Source organism: Xyrauchen texanus, chromosome 38 (assembly GCF_025860055.1).
Source record: "Xyrauchen texanus isolate HMW12.3.18 chromosome 38, RBS_HiC_50CHRs, whole genome shotgun sequence".
In the NCBI taxonomy this organism is placed as follows: domain Eukaryota; kingdom Metazoa; phylum Chordata; class Actinopteri; order Cypriniformes; family Catostomidae; genus Xyrauchen; species Xyrauchen texanus.
In genome coordinates this window covers 26,076,196-26,100,759 of record NC_068313.1, presented here as the reverse complement: position 1 = coordinate 26,100,759, position 24,564 = coordinate 26,076,196, and the positions used below count along the sequence as shown (strand labels likewise).

The window sequence follows — 24,564 nt, the reverse complement described above, 5'->3', positions numbered from 1 at the left end:
AGTGCCTTTTTTTTTTTTTTACCACATCTGCCCTATATGATTAGAATTAATCTGGCTGTAAATAACTGAAAGAGTATAAAAAGAGACTTAAATCAAGGAAAATGGATTGTGTGGATCTCAACTTTAAAAGATAATTCTTAAAGCTATTGGCCCGGTGGGGCCCTAAAAGAAAAGATCCTACAGATTGACTACCAATATCTTTACTCCCATCCAATTGCCGTGCCAGAGCCAGCACCTGCAGCCTCTACCGTCCCAGAGCCAGCGCCTGCAGCCTCTATCGTCCCTGAGCCAGCACCTGCAGCCTCGACCGTCCCTGAGCCAGCGCCTGCAGCCTCGACCATCCCTGAGCCAGCGCCTGCAGCCTCGACCGTCCCTGAGCCAGCACCAGTAGCCATGACCGTCCAAGCCCCAGTGCCAGTAGCCATGACCGTCCAAGAGCCAGTACCCCCCCCCCCGAACTTTCCAGAGCTCCGCCTTCCGAGCTTTCCAGAGCTCCGCCTTCCGAGCTTTCCAGAGCTCCGCCCTCCGAACTTCCTAGAACCCTGTCTTCCGAGCTTCCTGAGCTTCCCAGAGCTCCGCCCCCCGAGCTTCCCAGAGCTCCGCCTTCCGAGCTGCCCGAGCTTTCCAGAGCTCCGCCTTCCGAGCTTTGCAGAGCTCCGCCTTCCGAGCTTTCCAGAGCTTTCCAGAGCTCCGCCCTCCGAGCTTTCCAGAGCTCTGCCTTCCGGGCTTTCCAGAGCTCCGCCCTCCGAGCTTCCCAGAGCTCCACCTCTCAAGCCTCTCGAGCCTTCCAGGGCTCCGCCCCTCCAGCCTCTCGAGCCTTCTATGGCCCTTCTCCCCGAGCCTCCTGTGGCTCCGCCTCCAGAGCCTCCTGTGGCTCCGCCTCCAGAGCCTCCTACGGCTCCACCTCCCGAGCCTCCTACGGCTCTGCTCCCAGAGACTTCTGAGCTTTCCAGGGCTCCGCCCCTCAAGCCTCTCGAGCCTTCTACGGCCCTTCTCCCCGAGCCTCCTACGGCTCCGCCTCCCGAGCCTCCTACAGCTCCACCTCCAGAGCCTCCTACGGCTCCACCTCTCGAGCCTCCTACAGCTCTGTTCCCAGAGCCTTCTGAGCTTTCTAGGGCTCTGCCTCTCGAGCGTCCTATGGCTCCGCCTCCAGAGCCTCCTACGGCTCCGCCTCCAGAGCCTCCTACGGCTCCGCCTCCTGAGCCTCCTACGGCTCCGCCTCCCGAGCCTCCTACGGCTCTGCTCCCAGAGACTCCAGAGCTTTCTAGGGCTCCACCTCTCGAGCGTCCTACGGCTCCGCCTCCTGAGCCTCCTACGGCTCCGCCTCCCAGGCTCTCTAGGATTCCGCTCCTCAAGTCTCTCGAGCCTTCCTGGGCTCCGCTTCCCGAGCCTCCTACGGCTCCGCCTCCAGAGCCTTCCAGGCCTCCGCCTCTAGAGCCTCCTATGGCGCCACCTCCATCGGCCCCGCCGCCAGAGCCTTCCAGGTCTCTGCCTCAAGGGCCTTCTCCCAGGGCCCCTGACCCTGTTCCTGATCTGTGGCCTCCGCCCAGGCCTCCTGACCCGGCCCCTGTCCTGTGGCCTCCTCCCAGGGCCCCTGACCCTGTTCCTGACCTGTGGCCTCCTCCCAGGCCTCCTGACCCTGTTCCTGACCTGTGGCCTCCTCCCAGGGCCCCTGACCCTGTTCCTGACCTGTGGCATCCTCCCAGGGCCCCTGACCCGGCCCCTGTCCTGTGGCCTCCTCCCAGGCCTCCCGACCCACTCCCTGTCCTGTGGCCTCCTCCCAGGTCCCCCAAACCGGTCCTTGCCCTGTGGCCAGCTCCCAGGCCTCCTGAACCTATCCTTGCCCTGTGGCCAGCTCCCAGACCTCCCGAATCTACCCTTGCCCTGTGGCCAGCTCCCAGACCACCTGAACCTGTCCTTGCCCTTTGTGCCCCCTTGGACTCCCTGCCTGCTCTCTGTGCCCCCTTGGACTTCCTGCCTGCCCTTTGTGCCCCCCTGGACTTCCTGCCTGCCCTCCGTGCCCCCTTGGACTTCCTGCCTGCCCTCCGTGCCCCCTTGGACTTCCTGCCTGCCCTCCGTGCCCCCTTGGACTTCCTGCCTGCCCTCTGTGCCCCCTTGGACTTCCTGCCTGCCCATTGTGCCCCCCTGAACTTCCTGCCTGCCCTCTGTGCCCCCTTGGACTTCCTGCCTGCTCTCGTGCCCCCCTGGTCTGTCTGTCTGCCCCTGGTGTTTTTTTTTTATTATTTGTTTTTTATTTATTTCGGATCGTCTGGAATCCGATCCTTGTGGGGGGGGCTCTGTTAGGCATACCTCGTCTTGTTTCACTGTTCCCTCTTGTTTGCCATTTTTGTCACCTTTTGCATTCCATAGTTTTCACTTTTGTCCCGTATGTAACTCCATAGTCTCTTTGTTAGCGTTGGTGTTTTCCGTCATTGCTTTCACCTGTCCCTCGTTAACTTGCCACTTGCCTCTGTTTCTTCCCTCGTTATCTTGTTTGGTGTTCTGTTTGTTCATTGGCCCCTTAGTTCTATGTTCATGTATATATACCCTGGTTTTTGGTTCAGTCCTTGTCTATTGTTGAATGTTGCTAGCCTGGTATGTGTTCCCTGCCCGTTTTCTCAGTTTTGTTTTCATCGTGTGTTCAGTGTTATGTTCATTTCCCCATTGAGGGTTTTCCTTTGTGTTTCTTGATTGTCTCAGTTAATAAAAGTAAGTTTGCATTTAGATTCGCTCTCCTTGTCTGCCTCCATTCATAACAGTTTTGGCCTTAGTGTTAGGCCCTCATGGACAAGAAAAACCTCATGGCCTTCCTTGGTTTTCGCAGGTTATAAACATCCGACTGAAATGTGAGACACTGAGTTGTTCATAATCAATGAAGGCTATAAAAGCACAAGTGAAATATTCATTACTGAATTAGGAAGTATGAATACTGAAAAGATTTTTAGTAAGAATATTTAAATGAGATTTCCAAATTCTCAGCACCAGGACCTAGTTTACAATAATTGAGTTAGTGCCTCAGTCTCAGTTACTATTGAGTTTCATTGTTTGAAAAAAAGATGCCACAAAAGTGAATGGTGACTGAGGCTAATCTGTCTAACATCTCCTTTTTTCCACAGAAGACAGGAAGTCATACAGGATTGTAAAAACATGGGATGAGTAAATGGTGACAGAATACATATTTGGCTGAAATATCCCTTTAATGTAAGAATTTGTTTAGGCTATGTCTCAATTACTATCATTAAATTGTGTTATGTATGTATTGCCATTTTATCAGCCACCCTTCTCTCTACATTACTGTATCAGCAGCATTGTCCATTAAAACACCCATAGCAATAGACCTCTAGTTTTAATTACATTTGGTTTGCCATTCAAACGCACATTACGGTATCAGTAAATGCTAAGCGCATGTGACATTTTCTGTTATGAGGCAAATGGAGCCCATTCCCTCCCTCTTGGTGCCTCTGTTTAAGGTGCCAATTTCATTCGGAGGGTCTTGCTTTGTGACATTTACAAATCTATTCTAAAAATGTCACCTTCTTATTAGAGCCTTTTATTAACACTGGAAAAGAATGGCAGGAGAAATGTCACATCTTTTATCTATAATTGTATCAATTATTCAAAGCTGTTTTTTGCTTCTGGCACTTAAACTCGATCAAAAGGTTGTTGTGTGAAAGTGTGTTGTGTGCATGGTTGATAAGGATTTCTCTGTTTGATCACTAATGACTTTGGTCCCAAATTCGCACAGTTGTGCTTCAGATCAAATATGAATTATTATGGCATCAGAATGTTTCTGCTGGATTTTAAAGCTGTCGTTTTATGTGGCCAGCTACAATTTATTTGCACAGCGGCCAGAAATCTGAACATATATTGTAAAATTTATAAAATAATGTTCCATGATATGAAATTAGACATTTCTGTGATGCCTCCCTCATTTATGATGGTTGCTAACTTTCAACAACCATGTGCAAGTGTTGACACATCTGGTAATCTCCCTAATTGCCAGTTGTCACTGTCATTGGGTGTTGGTGAATGTTATGGGAGGGTGTTGGCAGTTTTAAGCAAAGCTTTCCACCACAGTGTCTCAACATGGAGCATTCCCATTAACATTTCATCCACATGCTTTAAGCAATCAGTTACAGGTCCCTTGCCATGAGTGTCAGCCTCATTACGTCAGAAACTTCCCAAGGAGTTCTTCATCTCTACACCCGAGAGAACCCCCAACATTGGCCCAGTAATAATGTTTAAACTGCCATCAAATGCCTGGCTGGACTCTCAAGCCGTACAACAGTAAAACTCACAGAGTGTCAGCTATGGGTACTTTTTAGGCGTACTCATGGAACAAGGAGAAAGAGAGCATGTGAGCAGCCGGAAATGAGGAATATAATTTATGTTTCTGTAATGAGTATTTCATGGTTCAAGTTAAGGCTGCTAATGCAGGGAAGGGGTCTACTTGAAGGGTGACTATTTTAATTGAAGAATAAATCCACTCCAGTTTGCATTCAAGTGTGTGCTGTCAGACAGAAAACAAGGCAAACACGGAGGTGAGCAGAGAGGGTGGTAGAGCTCAGTAATGAGAGTTTAAGCAGAAGAACTAATGTTCTGTCTGTGAGAAATATCTGCTTGCCGGGTTTCTTGGGATAATCCTGGCAAGAATGCATTTTCTTTCTGGTTCCCTCCCTGACAGCAACTACAACAAGAATCAAAACTCTTGGCAGGGAAAACACAACTGGATTTTTACATTTAGAGTTGTTTATGTAGGAATAGATTTGATTTAACGATCAGGAAATTGATTGGATTGTGAAAAGTGGTTGAAGGGGAGGGGTTGAAAAATAAGACGGCTTGGTGACATCAATTGAAAAGGAAAGTTGTTTTAAAGGCAGAGCAAATGCAATTGTAAGATTATGAAAACAAACTTTACTGTGGAATATGCACCAATGAATGACTAATAATAAGACCAGGAATGTGTTACTGTAATAAATTACTGTAATAAAGTAAATATGGTTGATTTTGATGCCACCAAGGCTGTTTGGGCTTGTTTTTGTGCGTAACTCTTTAATATATATAATTTAATATATATTTACAAATTTCAGATTCTGTAGACAAAAGGTCAAAGCTGAACCTCTATTAGTTGATAAGGTTTCCTTATGGCATAATACAAGTCCAGAGATATAATATATAGAAGCAGATATGGAGACAATTTTTCATTTCATTGAGTCATTTTTTCATAACCATGGCTGCTTTATCTCTTACTGCCAAGCCCTTCATATAATCCAGTTTATTCAGCACAGCAGAAATATTGGAATTGTTTTCGATTTCTGGACATGGACTTAAGTCCTGCTGGAGAGATTGTTTGTGTAAGGTTTTGAGCAACTCCTTGTTGTGATTGCCTCTGGGCTGACATTGGTGAGGTCCAGATCCAGGCACATTTCAAAGCATCTCTCAATAGAACCATATGTTTGTAGGAAGTTGCCTGTCAACAATCTAAGATAAAACTGCACAGAAAAATGCACTAAGAATTGCTCTTCTGTCATCATTATTGCATGAACACAGATATATGAACATAATCTTGAGCACTCAAGTAAAAACTCATAAATAATATTATAAATATAAATGTCTGGGTAGTAAAAACAAAATATGTGTATTTAGGACCTTGTATTACCTTATATGAGCTACAATTTTAGATAATTTAAAAGTCAATGAAAGCACAAGCAGTTAGTGCTCTTGCGTGCTTTTGATAAAGGAAATATTTAGCTTTGTTCAAATGTGAACCACAGAGAAGAAATTTAGATTAATGTAAAAGATAAGGCAAAGCCAAAACATATGCATGTTTTTAGGTATCACCAATTAGATCTGGGTTGATTGATATGAATATACAATTAATGACTTTAACTTGGGCATCCTGTCAGGTGTGGGATTAGAGAGGTGAGGACTCAAAAAATAAACTAAATCACAACAGGAACCACGCTGTAGGTAGGTAGACCTACAGCTGAAAAAAAAGACATAAAGAAAAAGCCGATGCAAATATTCCAGCTTAATATGCACAGACAACTGTAAACAAGCCATTTTTAGGTTGATTTCCCAGAAAAGTGTAAACAATGTTGCTCTGGTGCGCTTTCAAAAATTGCCATTGTATCATGCTACGAGGCTAGCTTTTGCGGTTGTATATTTGTATTGGCCCAGACTATTCAACCAGTTGCAATTTAGATCATACTGCCCATTGGGATTGATCTGTGTTGTGGCACAGAAATATCTAGTCATTTATTTTGAATTGCAGAGATTCACAGAATGTCCTCCATGCTCCTCATATGACTGTGGTCCTGAGAGCTGAAAATAGCCCGTGTGATTGGCTGATGACAACAGGCCTGGATGAGTAATTGACAGAACCCTAGTTCAGTCAAGACCACTTCCGTCAAATGAGTACTAACTTGAATACTTGACTGTGTTTGTTTGATTATCCAAATCAGCCAAACTGTGTAATTCTCACTCATCTCAGGCACATATACATTATATCTGAATATATATATATATATATATATATATATATATATATATATATATATATACAGTGTTGGGTTTAATGCATTACTAAATAATTACTTACTGAAATTAAATTACTTTTTTGTTGAAAAAAGTTTGCAATTACTCTTAATTTTTCAATAATTTATATTACAATTATTTCTGATGTAATTGTGTTAAATACTGTATAGACTATAAAACATAAATCATATTTCATATGATTTATTTTAAAGAATTAAAGAACAAGTTAATGTCTATACTTCTATTTTTCATCTGGTCAAGGATGTTCAGGGTTTTAGAATGTAATAAGTAATAAGTAATGCAATTACTTTTCAGACAGAGTAATTAGTACAGTAATCGAATTATACTGTAGAAGATGTAATTAGTAGTTTGTAATTAATTACTTATTAGAGTAACTTACCCAACACTATATATATATATATATATATATATATATATATATATATATATATATATAGCCTAAACCGTTTTCTTTTTCTTTTACCCTAAAAATATATATTTATTGATCCATTTATTTATTTTATTTTAAATTATCCTAATAAACAACATATTGTCAGCATTTCAGAGTAAACAAACAGAACAATATTGTTTTGTGAAATTAGTTTAGAAATGACATCACTCAAGACTTTAATAAATTACTAGTACAGACTTCTTTGTTTTGTGTTATAAAATCAGTATTTTGAAATCTACATTTATTGCTCCACTTATAAATTGAACAAGGCCATTTAATATCAGTCTTTTGTCAAGTGCTAATACTGAACTCAATGATGAACGTCAAATCAATACACATTATTTATTCAAATCTAACATGTTAGGGGCCAATCATCTGTCCTTCCCATTTAAATGCTCAGAACTATTTGCTTTTTCTCAAAGCCAATCTAATATCAGTTTAATAATAACTCTGTCCACAATTATCCATGGTGATGAAACAGGCTTTATAGAGCAATGTGTTAATGTCTTTCGACGCCTCTCACTTTTGATCCACAGTTGAGAGTCTGCAGCCCACCTTTTCTCTTATCCTATATCTGTTGATGTGTGTTTCATGTTTTTGTGTAAGAGTGGGTGTGTTCTGTCTTTATTGTTGCAGAAACGTTGCTCTTTGTACATCAAAAGCCCTACTCCACTATTAGCCCACACTCCACTGACACTTAAGAGTACACAGGAGGAGATGAGAGGAAGAGGGAGAGAAGGAAAAGAGAGCCGTCAGAATGGATGCGAGCAGTGAGAGTGAAGAAGCACCTGAGGGAGGATGGCTGGCGAGCACATCATTAGAACAATTTACACTCAGCATCTGATTTAAAAAGAAACACTCAAATAACAGAAAAGCTAAAGCCGGATATATCCTGCACTGTAAAAAAATCCTGTTGTTTTTACAAAAAAAAAAAACCACACACAAAAAAACAACTGCCAGCTGTGGTAGCCAGAATAAATGAATGTAAAAAAAAAATATGGTAAAAACATAAACAACTTTACAGAACAACGTGTACATTTTACAGTTTAAAACTGTTGTAATTTACATGACCACGATGGCACTGTAAATGTTAAATGTACAGTAAAATTTCAAACTTGATATTTAACTTCTGATACTGTAAAAATCTTCTTTTAACTTTTTAAGATATTGTTTACTCATCGTACAAATTACAGAGAAGCACATGATGACATGAAGTTCACCAATAGTGGCTCTTCCAGGAGCAATGACCAATAAATGTAGAGACAGTGCTCAGTGTGACTCACACAAACACTAAACACCAACAGGGTAACACATGTGAAATTTAAATAATGCAATAAACATTAACTAAACTACATCAAATATAAAACAGAACACCCCAAAGTACGTAAATTATACTAAAAATAAGAAGAAACAAAATTATTCCCATAAAATATAATGAAATATGATGGGTCATGCAGGGAATTGTGGGAATGGCCGATTATTGTTTTTTACTGTAATTTTAACAATAATTTATGGTAAAAAGCACATGTACTTTGTTGTTAAACATAATAATTTTTTTTTTACCATTAATAATACAGCAACATCATACTTTTTACATCTGAAAATTTTCATTTTTACAATATTTTATTGCAAAAACTACTGTAGTCTTTTAAAATATATATATAAAAAATTGTACTGTATATTTTACAGTTAATATTCCTTAATCAATTATCTATTTATTTCTGTAGCATTTTCACCATCTTTTACTGTTAAAATGACAGACATTTTTTACAGTCTGTATACTGCAGCATGAATTGATCTAAAAGAGAATTTAGAGGAATGATAAATCTTGAAATACGAGTACATTTATGAACAGCATGCACTCAAGTAAGCCATGAGAATTAAATATGATCCTTACTGTATATGAATATTCCAGTATGTGATATGCATTTAACTACTGAGCAAAAATATGTATAGCATAAATAATACAGTATAAATGTCACAAAAGCCCATTGACAATATAAAGTCAACATTAAATAAAAATGTAAAAATCCTGGTCTTTTTGTGCACAATTCTTCAGTGCATATTATAAATAAATACAAATTTGTGTTTGTAATCATTGATCAAAATGTCATGACTTGTTCTGTCTCTGAAACGAGTTTCGTTTTCCGGCTGACCTCACCAATTACGTTTCATTTTCCACTCCTCCCCACCAACCAGCATGTAAAACGTTTGCCACTAAAATCGGTCTGTTCGTACCAAAATTTGAATCACTACCCCAAGTGGCCAAAGATGGAAGCTCCAGTTTCTGGGTGAAATGTCCACAGAGTGGTGCCAAACACGAGTTGTATATTTAGCTGTAAATTATGTAATACAGTCAACAGGAATGCATATTCCTATTCTGGTGTGTAACGTCTCATTTTCTCAATTCAAAACATTGCTGATGGATAAAACCAAGATCTGCCCTAATTTTTTTCTCATTGAATATCCTTTTTCACTCAAATTATGGAAGTTGTTAATGACGCTTCATGTTGACTTTAAGATATTGAGCCCTCTCCATGTCTGTGTAGAACAGAGTAAATGCCCTAAACCATTTAATGCCTCAAGAGACGTTTGAAAAACTGAATCTTAATTTAAGTTGTACGTATGCCACTTCTTTTTCAGGATTTTTCAAGTCGCCAGATCAATACAAGACAAACCTACGCTCATCACTGCCATCAAACATCAATAATAGAACCTGTGTGCGTAACCCGGCAACCAAAAGCTGTTAAAAACACGATATCCTCCCTCTCAAATCCACAGGCTGGGAATTTCAGCTATGATGGGGTCTTGACACTTAAAGAGAGACAGGGATTTGACTTTCTGCTTTTAGGTCCCACCTAATCCCAGATTAATTGCACTCAAACAAAGTGAGAGGTCTGGATGAATATATGCATCATATTTCTGGCAGTTTTTCTTCCCTTGTGTGTGTCTGGTGTTTCTTGTGGAACAAAGCCTAGGCGATCATTGAAACAGCTTTGCTGAAATTGTGCCCGATGGGATTAAAGTATATCGGAAAAGGTTTTGGTCTGTTGTTTGGACTGTGCTCTTTCTTTGCCTCCCAGGGCTATTGTGATTGGAAGGTGTTGAAGGGAGATAGGATTCCATTGACAGACAGGAGCATGGTACAAATGCCATGTGGATGCACAGAAAACCTGTACAAAACTGAGCCACGGAGTTCTCTTTCAGTCATACATCATACGGCTCCATCAAAAGTCTATTTCTCTGATTTTAGAACACACATATCACTGGCCAGTATAAAAGAGTCTTTTGAAAAAGTGTATGTGAATAATCTTTCAGTATCAACCAGAATTTAATCCAGGATTATTAGTGAGAATGTAATCCAAATAACAAATAAAGCATATATGTAGTATTTTTTATAATTAGTGAAGCAAATAAGCAAAAATGCACAACGGATGTTTTGAATTGTGTTTTATGACATTTAACCACCAACTGTTATTGCAAATGAAAATTGATTCACCAAGCCAGGCAACTGTTTTATTTGCTTCTTTGTTTAGATGGCTGGCTAATCAATGAAGAAGACATAAGGAGACTATAAAATAAATATAATGAATAATGAATTAATAACTAAATTCATAAAATAATACAAATTAACATTTCTATTGCTTATTCTATTCTATTCTATAGTAATTGAAAGCAAATGGAGATGACAAACTTAAATTAATTTGATCAATTCATTCCTTATGTGTATAGGCCATCAGAGAATTTGCTAACTAAAACATTGGTGGCTCAAGTTGCTGTTTGGAGAGAACATTATGAAAATGAAACTTTGTTCAAGGTAATCATATTACACTCTGTTTGCTGTTCTGCACTGGAACTGGATTCTCCACAAGCAGAACTAAATTAATTTGAAGAGATCTTAATAATCAGAAGACTGTTTTAATGTTTGGCTTAGATTTGCAAATGGACAAGATAGTGTTTGTTGATATGTAAATCAATAAACTGATGTTGAATGGAAAAACAATACACATGTAACTAATAACCCACACTGTGAAAATAGTATGTTTCACTCTCACTGTTTAAGTTGTAAACATTTGTCACTAGCTGTATCACTTGGCTTGTTTGTGTTGTTGTTGCATTTTCTGCACTGATTGTGGGGGTGAATCTGCAGAATTCTGCACAATAGATTTAAACATAAGATATGTTAAACAGAGCTAAGAGCACTACACTCTTGTTGACATCTGGAAGATAAGGATTGATACTAAATATTTTTGGAATTAATCTTTGGTGTGACATGCTGTACATTTTTACTTATTCTTCTATACATTTTAAAGCATACAGCTTGCATGACCTCAGATTATTGAGAGACTAATTGAAATGTATGTGTACTGTTAAAAACTAAGTTGTTTAAAATGAACTTAAAATTTGAACTTTCAATAGTTTAAAAAATTGGATTTTAATTGTTTAAAAAAGCTGGGTGACAAATATGTAGCCAAAACAAGGTTACCACATAAGTGAAACCATTGTACCTCAAACAGTGCTATTTGTCTGAGTGTGAAGGAATGTGTTGAACTATGTGAAGGATGGACATTTCAATTCTTCAGAAATATGCAGAGTTCTGCCGATGCAGATTCTGTTTAATAGAAAAGGTTCACATTTGTGACTCCAGGCAGGTCTCCTAAGCAACAAAATTATCCCAGTTGCTAAGGAGGGTTGGGTCACGTTGGGTTAATCTCCTCATGGTCGCTATAATGTGGTTTGCTTTAGGTGGGGCGTGTGGTGATTTGTGCATGGATGCCGTGGAGAATAGCGTGAAGCCTCCACACTCTCTATGTCTGTGGTAACATCTTCAACAAGCAACGTGATAAGATCACGATTGCCAGTCTCAGACGCGGAGGCAACTGAGATTCATCCTCCGCCACCTGGACTGAGGCGAGTCACTACGCCACCACGAGGATTTAGAGCGCATTGGGAATTGGGTATTCCAAATTGGGGAGAAAAAGGGGAGAAAAAAATATATATAAAGTCCATTAAGTTCAGCTGTCAATACATCTTGGTCTCCTGTGTGAGTTGCCATTATATATCTAAATTGCCTCTTTTGATAAAAATATTAAAAAAACATGTTATATCTCAGGGTCTTCATTGTTCTCTTTTGGGGTTTGCATTCTAATTAAAATGACTTCACCACCCTTGGAGAGCTTATCCTCTAATGCCGGTTTATTTTATGAGGAACACACAAACAAAAAATGAATCCCCTGAGTGCAGTGTCACACAATACTGGTGAACAATTATTCCCTTACATTGTGAAACAATGATGATGTGCTAGACAAAATGGTTGAGAGAGGCATCATGGATATGAAGAGATTTATGGCAATGCTTATCTTAACTTAATGAAAATGTAAATTATTGCACAAACAGGGCCCGAAATGCTAATGCACTTATTGTTTGCTGCAAAACTGACTTCTAAATGTGACGTTGGGATACTTTGATGTTTAAATTAGTGGTAGTGAATGTAGGGGTGCTCTAAACCCACTTTAAAAAATAAGCATCTGGGTTCCAACCAATTATTCTTGCAAATATAATAAGATAATTGCTCTCTTATAAATTTGTCATATCTGTGTTTATACAGTATGTCATTTTCATGAGCATGATGTGAGTGGATAATTGCAGTGTTAAGACTTCAGAGATGTTGGGTAAATTCCATTCGAAAGAGAGCATCCCTGTGTCTTAAACACTCCAAAGGGTAGAGCACTTGAAGTGACAATTACTGCCTCATATGTGCATATTTAGAGCAACCTAGACCAAGTGATATGTCCCTTTCACTTTATTTTAAAGAAATAGTTCCCCCAAAAATGTAAATTCTGTCAAACTTTAACTCACTCAAATGTCATTCCAAACCAGTGCATGACATGAGTTTTTGATAAGGTTTGCCAATGAGGTTTAATGAGGTTATTGATGTCACTGCCATATTGAATTCAACGATGATTTGAGTGAAAAAAAAATGGAAGTGTAAGTGTTAGTTCTGTCAGGGAGACTTGTGCATCATCGATTCTTTCATCTGTTCCTTTAACCAATCATTGTTCACCTCTTGCTTTCAAGGACTGCTAGCAGCCAACCACTCTGCTGCTGTCAGGTGTCAATATGGCAACCACCTCCTCCCCACAAGCACTAGAAAGATTTCGTCTGATGGGGGTTAGGCTCCTTGCCTTGACGGATCTCTTAAATTTGCCCCGAGACTTACGCCAAAGTGACTTTACTTTATTATTTTATTGTTCATCAATAAATTGTTATTCCCTTTATGCCATGCCGATCCGAGTCTTTCTGATAGATCTTTAATTATTGTCTGTTCATCATACAAAGAGATCATATGCCTTCAGAAGACTTGAAATATGATGCAAGTGTCGAACTGACTTACTTTTATGACACTTTTGGGTGCTTCATTAAGAGTTAACGAGATTATAAATATCCTGCTTTTGAATTTAATTCAGCCAACATGGACTGGAATAAATTATAATTAATTTATCTCCTTTTGTGTTAGCAGAAAAAAAAATCATGCGGGTTTAAACAACATGAAGGTGAGAAAAGATAACAGAATTTTCATTTTGCGTGAAATATTGTTTTAATTGAAATGTTATCTTGAAAATCTATCAACAAAAAAATTATGTTGCATGAGGGTTACGTTTGAAATGAATTCCACTACATATTACATAATACATGCTCTAAAATAGTATTTGTAATGTATTCCATTAGATTACTCAAGTTCAGTAACGTATTCTACATACTTTGGATTACTTCTTCAAGACTGGTAGATTTTTTTCAATTGTTTTTACTATAAAAACTCTGTCAGTACAGTAAGACAAAATACACATGTTAAACATACATTATCTGAAAAACCTAAATATCTTATGCCATGTTGTTTCAAAAACAAGATCTTGTTTTAAAGATTTTTAGATGTTTTTACAGGAAAACAATACAAAAATTATTCTCAAGAATATGATTTTTGCCCAAATATCAAAGGTCTTGCTAGAAAAAAAAGAAATTATGATCTAACGTGAATTTTCTTGATATAAAAACATGATCGTGCCTGGTAACGTGCATGTAAAATGGCTAGAATTAGCATTTTAGTTTAGCATAAAGCTGACAATTTACATAAGGTTTATTTCTATTTCTTCTGCTCCAAACTTACTTCAGACTTACTTACTACTTCTCTGTCTGCTCGTATGAATGTTACACATCATAAGAAAGTGTTTCACCGCTGTTCAAATGCACTTTGGATCATATAATTTATATGTATAAATGTTTTCCATCTGAAAGGACTAAATATTAAATGAAACAAATGACAATAAAATGCAAAGTAATCTCTTCAGTCATCAAAATACTCTTTGAATGTACATATATTCTAATTGGCGGAATACAGTTACTTATATTTTGTATTTTAAATACATAATCCAGTTACATGTATTCTGTTACTCCCCAAACCTGTTACTTCCTTGAAGTCTCTTTCATTAAGGCCTGTTGCGTATGGATTCATACAACCCTAAAAGTATCATCCCCTTCCCGCAATGTACTTCGAGGGTGTAAAAATATAATTTGGAATTGACCCACTATAATGTACCATTTACAAATCTATTCAGCAATTAAGTGCCAACAACGCTCTTTGCATCTAGTGCTATCTGGTGTTAGAAAAAGGCCATGTAGCTTCCTACCACAGTGATTTGGCAATCTTTTCCTAATTTGGGCATTAGACTGCATTCATCAGCAACACAATCAATTTGCATGCAATGTATCTTCCTACCCAGTCAAGTCAAGCATAGGAACCATGCAACACTATCCTTCTCATTGTCTCGCTCTCTTTTCAGAGAACTTTAAATCAAGACATCAAATTGCTCTGCATGTTTGCTAGGGCCCTGAAAGAGGCTGCCAGTGTAAACTGCTAGTCATCTGATCTCTTTTTCTATCCAAATGTTACCGAGGGAGTTTTCTGCATGAATAACGGCCCCTACGCTGCTGCTTGTGTAAATGGGCCCCGATTTAGTTTGTGCCTTGCATCTAAATTTGGTCATTAAGTTACATAAAAAAAAAATGTCTCTCCTATTTCTGCTTACTTGGCCACTGTTTATTGGTTAATTTAATTATTGTATTACGTGTGGATGCATGATGTATTTTTGCATATGTGCATCGGTATGTGAGTTAAACACATCAGTGATTTTCAATCATTAATTTACAACATAAGATTTATTTCTATTCTTGCTTCTTTCTGCCACTGTTTATTTATTCATTCATGTATTATTTATTTTGCGTCTGTGTGGATTTATGTATGCATTGGTGTTGTTTAAATTACAAAGCCAACACAGGGAGTAGGCCTAATGTTTTTTTCAGAGCTGGTAAATATGCTGGTACTTCTTCAGAAATATATTTGTCTTACAGTCCCAGACAACAAACAAATCTAATGAGAGGGTCTATTGCTGTTAACAGTCGTCTGCAGTATCATGAATTGAGTATTCAACTTAAACTTAATCTGATATGGACTACACTATGTGTGGACTAAAACTATAAACAACAATTTAAATATTCTTCATTATTTCTTCAACATTTCAACCTCCACTAACTCTTAAAGAAAAAACACATCTCAGACAAAGAATTTGTTGACTAGGTTTTCTATAACTTTTTACAAAATGTAGATTTAATATTGTCAATAGGCTAAAATTTTTTAGATATAATATTTGGAGCCATATTGCCACGTCCTTGTTAGACAGCAAAATGCAAAATGCTACAAGGAGGTTTACATGGTCGATGTCAAATATAGGCTTAAATATTTCTTCTTCATTACTTGTTTTAGATTTACATGAATCCGAATCCTTTAATTCCATGTTTTAATAAACAATGCTTCATTTTCAATGGTTTTGGACCTCTCTGGAGCTGATTCCTTGAAAGTTGTGCTGCTGCTAATTCTCTGGTCCCAGCTCTCTCCCACTGGTAGGCTACGTTCGGGTCCCTTTTCCATTCGGCGCATGCGCACATGGGCAACGCTGTCTGACTTAAAAACAGCTGGGCTCTTACGTGCGTTCAGAGAGAGAGAGAGAGAGAGAGAGAGAGAGAGAGAGAGAGAGAGAGAGAGAGAGAGAGACAGACGTGGGCTGCAAAGCAAAGGGGACACGGCGAGCATTTAGATAAGGATTACATCTGTTATAGTGGTTGCACTGCCATGCAAAATAAGAAAACGCCAGAGAATTAGTGACACACATCAAGTGGAGCGAAATAGCAAAACAGAATGAGAGCGTGAGACGCGGCTCGCCTCAGAGATGAAAGCGATGCTTGTTGCGACTGCTCGTGTTTTTGAAGAATGCCTTTAAATCCGAGGAAATCCAAAGCTGTACATTCGCACCGCTCGTTTAACATGCTTTAATATGGTTAGTCTTCGCTTCTTAAGGGTTGTTGCAGAAGGTAAGATAATCCAAATGTATTTTTCAACAAATTTGTTAAATTGGTTTGTGTAACGTGTTTTATTTAGCTTTTTAAAAATGTGTTTAATTTTCTATTTAGTTTTATACGTATTAACTGCGCTGAGAAGTTTATGTGGATTGTATAAAACGTCACTTTTATGCACCAATGTATCTGTCTGTTCAATATCATGGGGAGTTGTGTCTAAATTCACAAGGGACTAATTGTTTTCTGCCTTTTGAAATTTCCCGAATTGCTTAAATTTTTTTTGCTCATGTCTCAAAACTCTAATTTTTTCCCCCCGAAGAATGTTGTTTTTCTAAATCCAGTCAATTTGTTCTTAGAATCAAGGCTATGCCTTTTTTAATGTCATTTTTCAGTGTTTAAAAGCTCGTGCTCAGAAGTAAATCCTTTAATTATTGAGAAATATAATGATGATATTATTGAGGAATATAATGGTATATTGTACCAATTATATTATTATAGCAATATATATATATACAATACTTTTCCTTTAGACCATTAATTAACTTGTACTGTTGCAGAATATGATTTTTATACTGCAATACAGGGTCCCACATTAAGTTATGCAGTATATATATAAACATAACGTGTTCAGTGGTATCAGAGCTGAAAAAACTGAATTATCTCAGCATATCTAATGAACTGCACTCACGTGTGTCTTTTGAGTGTGGCTAGATGCCATAGATTTCATTAGCGTTTCCCTCTCCCATCCTTCATCATTATATCCTCACTTCTTTACAGCCATAGAAAAAGAATATGTCCAGACTGAGTGTTTATGAGTCAGTATTGAGCCTATATGTCTCACAGGGTTAATCAAGATCATTTAGTCACAGTTGACCTTTCAGCAGCATACATTTACCGCCTAGGGGGCAAACCGCCTCACCTTCAGAGATGTATCTGTGGTAAAGAGTTGTATGCATACATAATCCTTTATGATTGCATTGCATCAGGGATGCCATTTAATTATTTTTATAGTTTCTCTTCCTGGTCTGAAGAATTATGGTAGTTTGCTCTTAAAAGATAGAAATATTTATATAATATGCATATACTCTCAAAATACTAGCAGACATTTACATGTAAAAAAGCTCATAGGTGTTTCAGCATTTGATTACTTCTCCGGCAACAAGATCAAGACTAGGAATATTAATGACAGCAAGATATTTTTTAAATTGACAGCCTTAAATCATGTCTTGATGCATGTAGTTATCGTGGCATTAGTTTGATTATAGCCAGACTGCTTATTATCCAGACACCACTGTCTGCATTGTTCTCCAACCTCACTAAAACCTATTCTAAATAATGAATGCATAGAGAGTGGTTGATTGTGCGTCTGAAAAATCTCTATTGCCATAGCACAGTTGGCCAGAGACTTTTTCAGTTCCGTTTTCCATGGTTTCACAAGACTGGAAGGATTCTTCTGAATAGACAGAATTGACTGTTTTGACCATGAACATGATCAATGATAATTAATTTTGCCAATTTTGGAAAATCATTGAACTGTGTTATAATCTTGATTTTGGAATGTCAAGTTATTAGTGGGGATTTGGATGCCATTTGAATCCTGTAAATAATCGACACAACTTGGCATTTCTAAAAAGCAGCTATATTTATTGATTGTCTTACTTAAAAGTTTCTCTTGGTTAAAGAAATAAAGGGGAATAAATGGTTGCGATTATGTTGCTTGTTACATCGAAGAACAAGACAGCAGAGTCTGCACAGATAAAATAATTCTCAGAAGATTTGTGATGAAAACCCACTACATTTACTCACTGCTGCAGCTGGAATAAAAGAAGAAATTGTACTCTAGAAATAACGAGCTACATTTTTTGGAATGTGATGTCATTCTGTAACATGCAATTAATGCTGATGAATTATCTTGTAAAGTGCAGGGATATAAAGCTCCAGTCTTGTCAGGTTGTTCCTCTGAGGGCTACTGTATGTGTGCGTGTGTGTTGCGGTTTGCCAGGACTTGCTTTAATCTCCCAGAAGGGGCCACAGAATGATCACACTTACTTCTCTGTGGTCTGTGTGTGTTAACGGTCTCCAGTGTCAGTAGCCCAGCTACACTGTTTTGAGCGCACATCCACCGTAGTTTAGTGGTCAATAAAACGGCATCCAGGGGCCAGCATTCGCCATCTTTTCAGCTGGCATTTATTGAGCGAATTTTAGTTATAGTGCCTTGTTTATTGCCAGGCTGTAAATATCCAAATATAAATGTGCCTTAAGCAACACAAAGCATAAATAATCAAGACACACTATTCCTAACCAAATTTTAATGCACAGTATTAATGTATCTCCTTTTCTCTCATGCTACAGTAAAGGTCTACAAACTTACTGGGAACCAGCAAAATGGAAGATGCTTGAAATGTGTCAGAAATAATGTCTGCACTTACACTTGAATGCACTGATAGCAACTGCAGTCAATCTTAAAACAGTCTTTGTGTGCTCTAGCCAAAAGCTTAGTCGGATCAAAGAAAAAACCTGTCAGAATTAGGAACAAATAAGCATTTCAATTTAAATGGAAGGTTTTCTACACTGCAGCTAAATCAATTCCTCCAGTGGGCGATCTATAGTTTGAGTAAGCTGTAAATAAAGCGATTGGCAATCACCTGCAGTTCAGCTCACAGCTAAAGGTTCCTCTTCCTTCAGAGGATTTGGATTAAGCGTTAAGCGTGATTCTTATATTTTTTAAGCCTTGTGTTTTAAATCAGATACATCTTTGTTAAAATATTAGCAGACTTGATTGTTTGTTCTAATTGCATTCAGTGAATAACATGCTGTGTGTATATTGGCTGTTTATTGTTTTTAAATAAATATTATTGGGAAAAAAATAATAATTCTTATGTGTTCATTTGTTATGACAAATTATGGAACATGATGCATTACAACAAACATTAAAAAATCATCCTAAATATATTTACATTATGCTTTATCTCAAAGAACTTGCAAGAAATAAGTTAGTAATATTTTATTTTAATTATTTAAATATCTCCATGTAAAAATTTACTTTTATGTTTGTATTTATTTTTTAAATTATTTTATACAAGTTTGTGTATGCATGCCATAATATGCAAAATCTTCTGCAATTTTCCAGTGGACTTTTTTAATTAACGGAATCAACTGGGAAGATTCAATTCATATTAAACTTTATTGGCAAGAGAAACTTAAGTGTACATTGCCAATGCATTATTAGACACTATACATTCAGATATAAAACATATTGAAAGTTTAATTTGCTGAAGTTTAATATTTCAGAATTATTATATCCCCTTGCTGCTGTTCAGTCTCTACAGTAGCATGCTGAACAGCCAGGTCCTTCTCAGTCTTTATCGTGCACATGCTGAGTCTCACTCTGGCGATTTCACTTTTGAAACAGGTTCAGATGAAAGTTAGTGAGGGTGCAGCTTGCCCGTATTACTCGCCCACTTGTGGATAAAGAATCTTCATTCTACATACAGTAAATGCGTGCGTCCCTTTATTATGAACGTGTCGCACAATGAATAAGTATGCACTGCTTCACACAGTCAGTTTCTGTGTGAGGATGGGCAGTTTAGTGAGTGCCTCCTGAAAATGTATATACTGTATGCCAATGTTAGCCACAGAAAGTGGAGACAAACATTAGTGAAGATTCGCCCATTGTACAAAAATGCCTGGGTTTGTTCCTGGCAGGCAGCAGATGCCCTAACCCTGCCCCCACCCTAATCGAAGCTTGTAAGGCTGAGTTGCCTATAAGGCCTTTCTCCTATCGTGTGAAATTTCAGGAAATAATAATAATAAAAAAAAATATAATGCATTTATTGCATTATTATTATTTTTAACGCTATAAGAACTTTACTCTCCCAGCCCTAGTTATGACCTCTCTTGGAAAGATTCCATGTACTATTATGAATTTATTGACAGACTGCCAATCAGTGAACTGCAGGAAACAACTCCTTGAATCTCTTTGATTATTCAACCCTGGGGTCTGTCGTGCTCAGCAAGATTATTATCCAGAACATATGACAGAATGTATGAAACACACATCACAATCAGCACATTTTTTAATTTAACTGCAGTATATGTCTGGAGAGAGGTAAAAAGGAATGTCTTAAATTATGAAGATGGGGGTTCGCCCAAGAATATATTGCGCCCACTGATTGCATTGTTTTATTTGCACTATAGCTATCTGCATTGATTTAGCAACCGATACACTAAAGGAAATATACAATTATGGCGCAACCAGAGCCATCAAACCTTGCAGGATGGTTCTGAGTGATAAGTTTTGGAGGACGCCCTATGGCATATTTTACTGGGACTGAACAGCATTACTCCATCACTGTGATCCAAAAACCAAACATTGCTTTTTCATTAACTTCTGATTACTTCTGGTGGTAGCGCAATGTTAATTGCACCAGGCAAATAGCGCTTAGTTTTATGAATAAGGTGGAATCTATAAAAAGCCTGAAAATAGTGTTTATGCTGCAAAGGATGAACAACCTGGTCTCATGGTGAGACATAAGAATTAGTATAAGATGATGAAATCTTAAGAATCAGAGGAGTTGGCTTGAACAAATACATACAACTTTTACTTCCATTGAGGAAAATAAGCAAACCATCTGACAATGTTATTATGATTTTTCCAAAGTCTAACTTCTTACACAAACCCTAAACCTAACCATGATTTTAATAGGAAAATTACTAGGAAAAGAAAGCATCTGTGTTTGCAATGAGATAAAAGATGTGTTTCACAAGTTATTGACGTCATATGTAATGCATACAAAATATGGAATAAGTAATAAAATTTGTTCACTGAAGCTTCCATTTTTAAAGTAAGTGTTGGATGAGAAATGTGATGCCTGTATTGTATCGATTTGAAAATCTGTTTGTTGATTTGTTGGTCTCAATGGAAAAGCACTAAAAGTTATAGCTTTAGTATTAGCAAGTCGTACGATATCTTACATTTCCGCCATTTTACGAATTATTATGAGTTGTCAGGAGACTGTATTGGCATTCATGACCTGTTTAAACTGGATTGAAGATGGCTAGTAAATAGGGGTATTTATAATTTGTCATTTCATTCATTAATACTGATCACATTGCTATCCGACTTGGCCGCATCGATTTTCCCAACAAATGAATATAAATCCATGATTTATATTGGTGTGGTGTGGATTGTGACTAATTAATCAAATTTTTAAATGTTTAATGTTTCTCTTTTCTAAAGTAAAAGTAAAAGAGGACAGACTGGTGTCACTAAAGGCCATGGTAACAGCGGGCCACCTTTCAGATGTCTGCTATCCCACTGTGATTCTCTTTAGAAGCAAAAGTATGACCATGGGAAAAACCTTGATTATCTTTTTCACATAAACATAATTCTTACTGCTTACAAAGAAATAAGAAATGTTATATTCAGTGGCACTAAAGACCTGCAAAAAACAACCAGATGGTTAGAGATGGTGGTCAGATGCTTAGATGAGAGAATAGAGCTTTCCAGCAACTGACCTCCAGGGTCAGTCCCATCAGCCTCTGAGATGGAAGTGTGGTTGCTCTCATGTAAGAGAGATGATATCACGCTGGGAATACAAATGAAGAGAAATGAGCACCAGTCTGGACCTAAAGTGTCCAATTGCTGCTGTCCACAGATATCCAGGAATATTCAGCAGGATGATTTTACTATTGAGAGTTTTGCTGCATGCGCCACTAGAACAACAGAAAAATAAACAAATAAATAATACATCAAATGAAGTATGATAAAACATGCTTTTGTATTTAAAGGTAGAGTTATTTGAATTAGAGTCGCTTGCTTACTAGTAGTCATGTATAGTAATAGTAACGAAGTAAAAATATTTCATTACTGTACTTAAGGACAGTTTTTTAATAATTGCTCTTTACTTGAGTATAAATATTTCTTTGGACTTTTACTTTCACTTCACTATTTTGAAGAGAAAATTAACACTTTTACTCCAATACATTTCTTCAGACCCTTTCGTTACTTTTGCGACTGAACACCGAAAAAAATAACAGCTGTATAGGCAAAAATGCATGCAGATCGTCGATAGTGATGTTATAAAAGTTGTTAAATAATGAAGTTATGTGCGATCAGTCTCCCAACTTTCCAGAATACCTGTTCATATAAACGTTAATCACATGTATTTACATTTTACATTTAAACAAGGTATGATGTGTATGAATAATTACCAGCACTTATGAAAATGGCCAACAATATTTATTTTTTATATTTTATGAAGATGCGAATAGTCTTTGCCTAAGCAAAACTAGTTTTCTGGTGGTTGCAAAAGTGTTATATTTGCTTTGTAGCACATTTATGCTAGAGTATGTGGGAAGTAGTTTTTTCTGGATGGTTGTTAGGGCATGCTATGCAGTTGTCAAGGTGATCTCTGCTGTGTTTTTTGGCGCATTGCTACAGTATTTGTTTGCCAGGTTGTTACTATACTGTTGCTAAGTTGTTTTCTGTGTTTTTTACACATTGCTCTGCAGTTGACAGGGTGTCCTAGGTGGTTGCTAGGATTTTGCTATGTTGTTGTTAAGTTGTTTTAACTGTGTCTCAGCACATTGCTATGCAGTTGCCAGGGTGTTCTGAGTGGTTGCTTACTGGCCAAAATGAAAAGAGCCCACCCACTGTAAGTCTCTGTTCAGGTCACTAACATGACTCAACTCCCTCCTTCAGTGTTCCAATTTTTATGGACTATGGTGTTAATTTACACTCGTCCCATAAATATGATCATTCTGATGTGACATGAATGTGCCATTAAAGAGATAAATAAAAATAAAAATTGTCTGATCATTTTCTTACCTTCATTTGATCCAAGATGTGTATGACTTTCATTTTTTTTCTGCATTCACAAACCAAAATATTTTCCTGTTTCGCTGTTATGTAGGTCAATTTAAATAGTGAATGGTGGCCAGAAAGCAATTCAATTCTGCTTAAGAGTAATCCAAGAGTAATCCACCAATATTTTCTGAATGGAGCCAATTGGTTTTGGGTGAGAATAGACCAAAATATAACTCATTTTTCGACTATAAATCTTAACATTAGCAGTCTCCTTGGCAATCAGAATTTGAAGCTCAAGTACACTTCATATAGCGCCTGCTAGGGCTCTGAGCATGCGTCAAGCACTAGAAAGTGAAATCAAGCTTGAAATCATGATCGTGCATAGAAATTGCAATGGCAAGCTATACAGTTGTAATTTGGTTTGTTATCACACAAAACTGAATCACTTCAGAGGACATGGATTTAACACTGTAGTATTATGGATTACTTTATTATCCCTTAATGTGCTTTTTGTGGCTTGAAATGTTTGGCACCATTCACTTGCATTGAATTGACCTATAGAGCTGAAATATTCTTCTAAAAATCTTTGTATGTGTTCTGCAGATGAAAGAAAGTCATCAATATACTGTAGTTGCCATTGGTTTAATGAACTGTTCTGTAATTTATGCAATTTACTTGTACTTATGATGCTTAAGTAAATTTTATATCAGTTATTTTAATACTTTTACTTAAGTTGTTTTCTCATGAGGTACTTTAACTTTTACTTGAGTCAATTTCCATGAAGGTATTTTTACATTTACTCAAATATGATAAATGGATACTTTATACAACACTGCTTGTAGTTGTTTATCCACATTAAGCTAGGAAAGAAGACAATATTGCATAATTATCTTATCATGAAAACAAATGACAAATGTCACCTTTAATGCCCTCTGAAATACAGTACACCCCCAAGTTGTTAGACTTGCCTGATCAGAAAATGAAATGCCCTTGGCTCTGCATTATTATTCATAAATCCATTTGTTTCTGTTTGAAATGTTGTATAATTTACCTGCAGGCACACAATTGAGCAGAAATATAAGACTGATTAATTATGTGCCCCATGTATCTCATTGCTATAACATTAATTAACAAACTTTGTGTAATGAGGACCATCCTGTAATTAACACAGCCACCTCTCTTGAGTAACATGATTTAAATGTAATAACATTATATAAAAGTTAGTCAGGACAACTAAACACTGTGGTTTACAAATATGAAAAGAAACCAATTTCTCCTAAACATTCCACGGCATCTCAAACTCATTTAAGGTTCAGTTTTCAAAAGTGATTTTCAACTGAATGGGTCTATAGGGAAAATT

At 37.6% G+C, this 24,564-nt stretch overlaps 1 protein-coding gene across 1 annotated transcript in view; it reads left to right on the top strand.

Annotated features, from left to right (window-relative positions):
* The first annotated feature begins 16,102 nt into the window (after positions 1-16,102).
* The window catches only part of LOC127632095 (WSC domain-containing protein 1-like), a 41,684-nt gene continuing 33,222 nt past the window's right edge, over positions 16,103-24,564 (top strand). The window contains exon 1 of the mRNA XM_052110579.1: positions 16,103-16,411. The gene's annotated coding sequence lies outside the window, so the exon portion shown is untranslated. The remainder of the gene's footprint in view (positions 16,412-24,564) is intronic.